Raw genomic sequence first — 8,231 nt, 5'->3', positions numbered from 1 at the left:
GGGGGTTGGGGACTGGTTGGGGGGAAGGCTGGGAGAGAGTGGTGAGTGGTGGGGGAGAGGAGGAGGGGCGCTGGTGGGGGACAGTGGGCCGGAGCAAGGCAGCCAGGGGCCCACTGCTAGGAGAACGGACAGGATCCAGGAGGCCCATCACACCCAGCCTTACAAGCCGCCTAAGAGCTTTGGCCTTTGCGTAAGCTGGGACCTTGGAAAGCTTTGCGCGGGGGAGTGATGGAATCAAACTATTTAGCAGTCGAATTTCTTTTAATGTTTCTCATTTATAGGTTACACATTTGTTGTTATTATTGATTTAAAGTTGTCAAAATTACGGCACCCGAGCTTCACATTATAAAATTTAAATCACAACTTGTTTTATCACAATGGCTTTGCAGCAACTGAAATTATTCCTGGTAATTATTAAGTTGGTGCGAAATTATTTCCGGTTTTTTGCCATCACCTTTAATGGCAAACACCGCAAGTACTTTTGCACCAACGTAAGTATTGTAACTAAGGAAACGAATAGAACAGTGTGCATCAGAGGAACCTCTGCCAGTGCTTACCCCATTTGTTATAGAGGGACACGTTGTCCCTGCTTTTTTATGGAGCGCTATGTCAGAAGGGCTGAGTAAAATGAAGACGTTCCTCAGCAGACTGTCTCACTAAGCAATCATGAATCATGTGGGCAATTTCTGGGAGGAAAGGAAGAAAAAAAGCCATACTTCACAATTCTTAGAAACTGTTGCAAAGTAGACCACCTTACTAAACTGAAGGTAAGTATTTTTTGCACAAACTCAGCATATTAGGCGAATTTGTTTCCACACTTCATTTGGATTATTTCTCTTAGGGTTTTAGTAACTGTCATGATCAGGCTGCAATGTACCCTAAAATTGCATGGTTCATTGACCACATATTTCTTTTTCTTTTTTTTCTTTTCTTTTCTTTTCTTTTTTTTTTTTTTGTTATTTGAGATGGAGTCTTGCTCTGTCACCCAGGCTGAAGTGCAATGGCACTATCTCGGCTCACTGCAACCTCCGACTCCTGGGTTCAATCAATTCTCCTGCCTCAGCCTCCCGAGCAGCTGGGATTATAGGCATGTGCCACCACGCCCGGCTAATTTTTGTATTTTGAGTAGACAGGGGGTTTCGCCATGTTGGCCAGGCTGGTCTTGAACTCCTGACCTCAGGTGATCCACCCGCCTTGGCCTCCCAAAGTGTTGGGATTACAGGCGTGAGCCACTGTGCCCGGCCTGACCACACATTTCTATTGTCATCCGAGGGACTCAAAAATAATTCAACTTTCTCTTTCTCAAAACTTTTTCCCTTTGCAGAATACACATTTTCAGTTTTAAAATTTCTTGCAGTAGCATTCTCTTACACATTATTCCACCCTTCGCTTCATTAACCACCCGTGAAATGGTCTAATTCTATTTTTGTTAAATAAATGCCCGCTTTTTTTCTGTGTATAATACAGCAAGGGCACATGTGGGTAGGAGCAAGATATGACTGGAGGAAAACATTTTTAGAAACTAATAGTGGTCCCTTTGTGTGACTATGGGTGATTTTAATGTTCAATTTTAATGTTTACTAAAAATTCCTGGCTGGGCACAGTGGTTCACACCTGCAATCCCAACACTTTGAGAGGCCAAGGCAGGAGGATCACTTGAGCCCAAGATTTGGAGACCAGCCTGGGCAACAAAATGAGACCCCATCTCTATTTAAAAAAAAATAGCCAGACATGGTGGCCTGCCTGTAGTCCCAGCTACTTGGGAGGCTGATATGGGAGGATCACTTGAGCCCTGGGAGGTGGAGGCTGCAGTGAGCCATGATTGTGCCACTGCACTCCAGTCTCTGTGATAAAGTGAGGCCCTGTCTCAAAAAAAAAAAAAAGTTATTTAACTTGCATTATTTTATAATCAACCAATATTTTATGTACGAAATTAACCACAAGCACTGATTGACTGAATGAGGAATAAACACTAAGGCAGCCCGTATATAATATAATTCCTGGTCCTCAGAATCTACCCCAGGCCTTTTGTCCTCTTCTCATCATTTTTTTTTTTTTTTTGGTTAGTCAGTCAAAAAGTAAAGCGAATATTAAGGATTTATGTGCCCTGTGCTATGTTGAGAGAGTGAATGTAAGTTCTCAGCCTTGAAACCCATGATTACATGTCAGGAAGCAAGAATTGCCTCAATGGAGCCATTGGGAGTGGAGAACACAGTGAAACACACAACACCAGGTGAGTGGCATCAAAACACTGAGCTGGAGGAACAGAGCTCAGTGAGTGGCTCTGGCATCTGGCCAATCACTGGATGAGGAAAGGGTGGGAACTTCAGGGGCAGAAGCCTGAGGAGGCAACAAAATGATGATAGAAGGGAGACCAGCATGGGCTCACAGGACATACAGGGGCAGAGCACCCATGCCAAGCAGGGAAAATGATCCTTTAGAAACTTGCTGAATTTGGATTTGGGAGTAAATGGGATTCTGGAGTAAAACCTGAGCAGTGAAGCTGCAGAGACGAGTGAGACAGGTGGGAAAACAATCATGTGTGGCAGGCAGAAGTATCCTCCCAAAGACGTCCATGCCTTCCTCTGCAGAACCTCCTGATGTGTTCCCCTCACATGACAAAGGGACTTTGCAACCGAGACAAAGGGCACAGATTTGGGCTGGGGAGGTTCTCTTGGATTATCAGGCGGGCTGAGTCTAATCACAGGGGTCTTTAAAAACAGAGGACCTTTTTCATCCATAGTTAGAGCAGGCCACAGAGGAAGGGTCAGATACTGCAATACTGCTGGGTTTGTAGATGGAGGGAGGCGGCCTCCAGAAGCAGGAAAAGGCAAGGAAACAAGTTCTCTCCTAGAGCCTCCAGGAGGAGCACAGCCCTGCCCACACCCTGCAAGACCCGTGTAAGGCTCCTGATCTACAGGATTGTAAGACACTAAATTTGTGTCATTTTAAGCTGCTCAGTCTGTGGTGATTTATAATGGCAGTGACAGAGAACTAATGCAGGCTGAGAACCAATGCATATGACTGCCCATGCTCATAGGGAAATGCAACCAAGCCTGCACAATCAGTCAGTGAGGACTTTGAAACTGGCTTCTCACAGCAAGTTCTCATGAAGATCCCTGAGTAATGGGAAAGACCTGGCCTGACATCCATACACAGAGCAGAGTGTCTCTTATGTCCTGAATGTTTCTGCAGATTGTGACACTTTGGGGCTTCCATTAGAGGAAGGGTGGGCAGCTCCCAATGCCTCAGGCATTGCAGGTTCTGATGTGGGTGGCCTGAGGACCTGCCACTTTTTAAAGTGAGGATCAGGAATATGATGGGCTAATGGGAGGCTATCTATCTTCCACTGCCATGAGGAAGTGTAGCATGGAAGCTGGGAGTTCCCTCAACTACAGAAGATGTTCCTCTCCATAATTTAGCATTTGTAATGAGCATCTTGTCCACAGATGGGGGTAATTTATAATGAACAGAAATTTATTTGGCTCATGGTTCTGGAGGCTGGGAAGTTCAAGAGCATGGCACCAGCATCTGGTGAGGGTTGTGTCCTCCCATGCAGAAGGTGGATGATATGGTTTGGATCTGCATCCCCACCCAAATCTCATGTTGAATTGTAATCCTTAATGTTGGAGGAGGGGTCGGGCAGGAGGTGATTGGGTCATGGGCGTGGATTTCCTCCTTGCTGTTCTTGTGATAGTGAGTGAATTCTCACAAGATCTGGTTGTATGAAAGTGTGTAGCACCTCCCCCTTCACTCTCTTCCTCCTGCTCCAGCCATGTAGTGAGAGGTGAAGCCAGCTGGACTTCCTAGGTCGAGTGGGGACTTGGAGAACTTTTCTGTCTAGCTAGAGGATTGTAAACACACCAATCAGCACTCTGTAAAAACGCACCAATCAGCACTCTCTGTCTAGCTAAAGGATTGTAAATGCACCAATAAGCACTCCGTAAAAATGCACCAATCAGCGCTCTGTGTCTAGCTAAAAGATTGCAAATGCACCAATCAGCACTCTGTAAAATGGACCAATCAGCACTCTGTAAAGTAGACCAATCAGCAGGACATGGGTGGGGACAAATAAGGGAATAAAAGCTGGCCACCCCAACCAGCCGTGGCAACCTGCTTGGGTCCCCTTCCACGCTGTGGAAGCTTTGTTCTTTCACTCTTCACAATAAATCTTGCTGCTGCTCACTCTTTGGGTCCGCACCACCTTTAAGAGCTGTAACACTCACTGTGAAGGTCCGTGGCTTCATTCTTGAAGTCAGCAAGACCACGAACCCACCTGAAGGAAGAAACTCGGGACACATCTCAAGGAATAAACTCCGGACACACCATCTTTAAGAGCTGTAACACTGCGAAGATCCACGGCTTCATTCTTGAAGTCAGCGAGACCAAGAACCCACTGGAAGGAACCAATTCCATACACGATATGACGTGTCAGCTTCCCCTTCACCTCCTGCCATGATTATAAGCTTCCTGAGGCCTCCCTAGCCATGCTTTCTGTGGAACCATGTGCCAATTAAACATCTTTTCTTTAAAAATTACCCAGTCTCAGGTAGTTCTTTATAGCAATGTGAGAATGGGCTAATACAGTAGGAGAGCAAGAGAGGGTGAATTCAAGTCAAACTTGCTTGGATAACAAACCCACCCTCCACTAAGTCCCCTCCCACAATAACGACATTAATCCATTCGTGAGGCCAAAGTCCCCATGACCTAATCAGCTCTTAAAAGTCCCACCTCTCAACACTGCTTCACTGGGGATTAAATTTTCAACACATGAGTGTTGGGGGACACAATTGAGCCACAGCAATGAAGTTCCACGCCTGACTAAGGTTAACAGGTGACAACAGGTCAGTCCGCCTAACAGGCTGCTATATCCCAGGGTCTAGCACAGTGCCTGGCACATGGTAAGCAGGCAATACATAGGTGTCAATTGTGTGAATAAATGTGCTGGACTGAATCAGAACTTCATGAGCTCCTGCCCTAGACAGGCTCCAGGAGGGGCCATAGGGTCCTGCACCGGGGATGCTGCAGAGGAAGAGCTTCCTGCACGAGATGGAAGCTCAAGCTCCAATTCACTCCTCAAGGCCCTTTCCATCTGAATTCTAGCTGCACAGCGCACCTGAGACTTTTGCCATGACCTGAGGTGACATTCAGATGAGTCCTGGAGCCCAGCAAACACTGAGCACCCAGGGTCCTGGTGTCAGATGAGCATAAGGAGCTCAGATGTGGAGAGAGACGCCACCACAACTGACAACTGTGCAAGTCAGCGTGTGTGCCCTGCAGGAATAAAGACTGTGCTGCAAGAATGTGGACCATGGGTGACTGGTCCTAAGTTTGGATTCCACCTTGCTTCAGACACGTAACGGTTGCCACAGTGGCTCATTGAGGTTATCACGTGAGTGCTCCAGGCATTAGAGGTCCAGGCGAATCTGGGCTCAGTCTTTCCAGACTCACCTGTGGCCACAAGCCCGTGCTTATATTCCAGTCCCCAGACCATAATAAAGAGTTGATTCATGCAGCTTCCCTGAGGAAACATGCCTGGGGTGTGTGTGTGTGTATTGTGTGTGTGTGGTGTGTGGGGTGTGTGTGTGTGTGTTGTATGTGTGTTGTGTGTGTTGTGTGGTGTATGTGTTGTGTGTGTGGTGTGTGGTGTGTGTGGTGTGTTGTGTGTGTGGTGTGTGTGTTTTGTGTTGTGTGTGTGTGTTGTGAAAGCAAAGCGCCTTTTTTTCCTTTATAGTTCACTCACCCTTGTTTTTGATACAGGGTCATACTCTGTCGCCCTTGATAGAATGCAATGGTGCAATCACAGCTCACTGCAGCCTCAACTTCCCGGCCTGGCCAATTTTTAAATTTTTTTGTAGAGACAAGGTCTCGCCATGTTACCCAGGCTGGTCTTGAATTCCTTGGTTCAAGCGATCCTCCCAACTCAGCCTCCCAAAGAGCTGGGATTACAGGCATGAGCCACTGTGCCCAATCTGTACTCTTTTATAACCTAATCTTAGACGTGCTCTACCATGGCTGTTGGTGGCACAGACCAACCCTGGAATGTCGGGTGTGGGCTGTGAACAGCAGGAGACAGGGGCGCCATCTTGGAGGCTGGCCACCACAGGTATTTTTACGAAAAACGTTGGGCTGTGGAGTGGAATGGAATCAGGACCAGGCCAGGCGTCCCAGATTCCTTCACTGCTGATGGAACTCCGCCTAGACACCCCATAATCACGAGCAAGTGCTGTATCCTGTGGGTCTCGCAAGCAGGAAATGCCTCTTTAAGAAATGGCTGACTTCCTCCTGCAGACACCATTTTAAATGCTCTGCAGAAACATTTGGTGAAAATGGCAGAGATAATTTTGGCCACGCAACTCCTCCAGGCATATCTTGCTTTGTCACTAAAACTCTAGATTTAGGAGTTATTCTGGCATTCCCTCCAGCTGCTGAAATGTCTAGATGTCAATGGTTTATATGTGTCTTTTTTAGTTGTAGCCAAGATATTTCAAACTTATCTACCAGATCACAATTAACTTGGTTTTTTAACCCAAGAAACCAGCATATTAAGTGATCACATATTGTGGATATCATAACTCATTAGAGCCTTTTCCTTTTTCCAAGTATATACCCCAGCTGATTGAAACACCTATCCATGGGAACTTGAGCTGACGTAGTTAATAATATAGTATTTCTGCTTCTACAGTGGCAGAGAGAATTTTGGCATATCTAAAAGAAACGTATTTTTATTATATTTATATTATATGTCATTTATATTATATTACTAAATATGATATATATTATTTTGTCATATATCTTTCAGATATGCCCAAATTCTCCTTGCCATTATAAAATGTATAGACATATGTAAATAGAATGTGTATATTTCTATGTAGAAAACCATACTATTAAATGTTTTGTGCCAGGCCTGGTGGCTCATGCCTGTAATCCCAGCACTTCTGGAGGCTGAGGCGGGAGGATTGCTTGAGCAATCCTGGGCAAGTTTGAGAACAGCCTGGAGAACCTGGTAAAACCCTGTCTCTACAAAAAAAAAAAATACAAAAATTAGCCAGGCATGGTGGTGTGTGCCTGGAGTCCCAGCTACTCAAGAGGCTGAGGTAGGAGGGTGACCTGAGCCCGGGGAGGTTGAGGCTGCAGTGAGCCCTGATTGCACCACTGCTCTCCAGTCTGGGTCATAGAGTGAGGCCCTGTCCCACTCAAAACAAAGCAAAAAATGTTCTACTCTTGAAATGGTTATCCTAAGAATAAGTGGAATGACATGGTGAAACGAGTTTCACGGTATAATAGCCAAGAATACAGTTCAGGAGTTCTGTACCCACCTTATGCATGAAGCTTTTCTGTGGCGGAGAAATCTTTTGATTACTGGAAACATACACACAGCTGATGGCATTCTTCAGTCTCACAATTGAAGGTGACACCTTCACGCCTAGTGCTTGGCCAACGTGGACAAAAGGAGCCACATTCTGGAAATGGTGAAGATGCCATGGGCCATTTCCACACGTTTCAGCCTAGGAAGGTGGTTGTCTTTTGGTAACATCTAGATAGAGAAAGCGAGGCAGTTGAATCCTAAATCTTATGTTGATATGCAATCCAAAAATAGCATATATTGAAGATTTTTATATACTTCAACATTTTCCGTGGAAGGCCTTTATATTCTTAGTTATAGGCAAGAGCCCAAGATTTCTGAGATTCCACAGCCAAATCATCAGTGAAATAGAAAGAAAAAAACACTCTTACTGGAAGCCACATGCAAGAGACGGTGACAGTGTCGGGAAAGAACGCCATTTCTATTTTTTACATCTCTTTCACTATAGTAAGGGTGTGAATTTTAAGTGACATTTTCCAACTAAGTGAAAATCACGGGGGGCTGGGGGAAGTGAATGGAGGCAAGCAGACACCAAAAGAAGCTGCAGGCCTCAGTGTTGAAGGAAAATTCCTACTTGATTTCAAATATTTTCCACCAAGACTGTTTCCTGCCCTATGCTAACCCCACAGAAGCAACGTTAGACACAAAGCTGGTGACAGCGGTGGTAGCGATCGCGGCTCTTGGCATCTTACCCCTTTCTCGGCTATTCCCTGTGAGGTGCAAGCGAGCGTTTGCACAACCTGGCGCTCAGTCTCACTGGAAGCAAAAGAAGGGATCCTTTCAGCTCCATTCCGCGATCTGTAACTCCCCCTCCTGCTGTAGATGAGCAGCTCTTGAAAATCAAGCTGAGACGCATCCAGCATGG

This window comes from Colobus angolensis, unplaced genomic scaffold (genome assembly GCF_000951035.1).
Source record: "Colobus angolensis palliatus isolate OR3802 unplaced genomic scaffold, Cang.pa_1.0 Scaffold53, whole genome shotgun sequence".
Classification (NCBI taxonomy): domain Eukaryota; kingdom Metazoa; phylum Chordata; class Mammalia; order Primates; family Cercopithecidae; genus Colobus; species Colobus angolensis.
The sequence above is the reverse complement of the archived record's forward strand: the minus strand, read 5'-3'. Positions refer to the sequence as shown.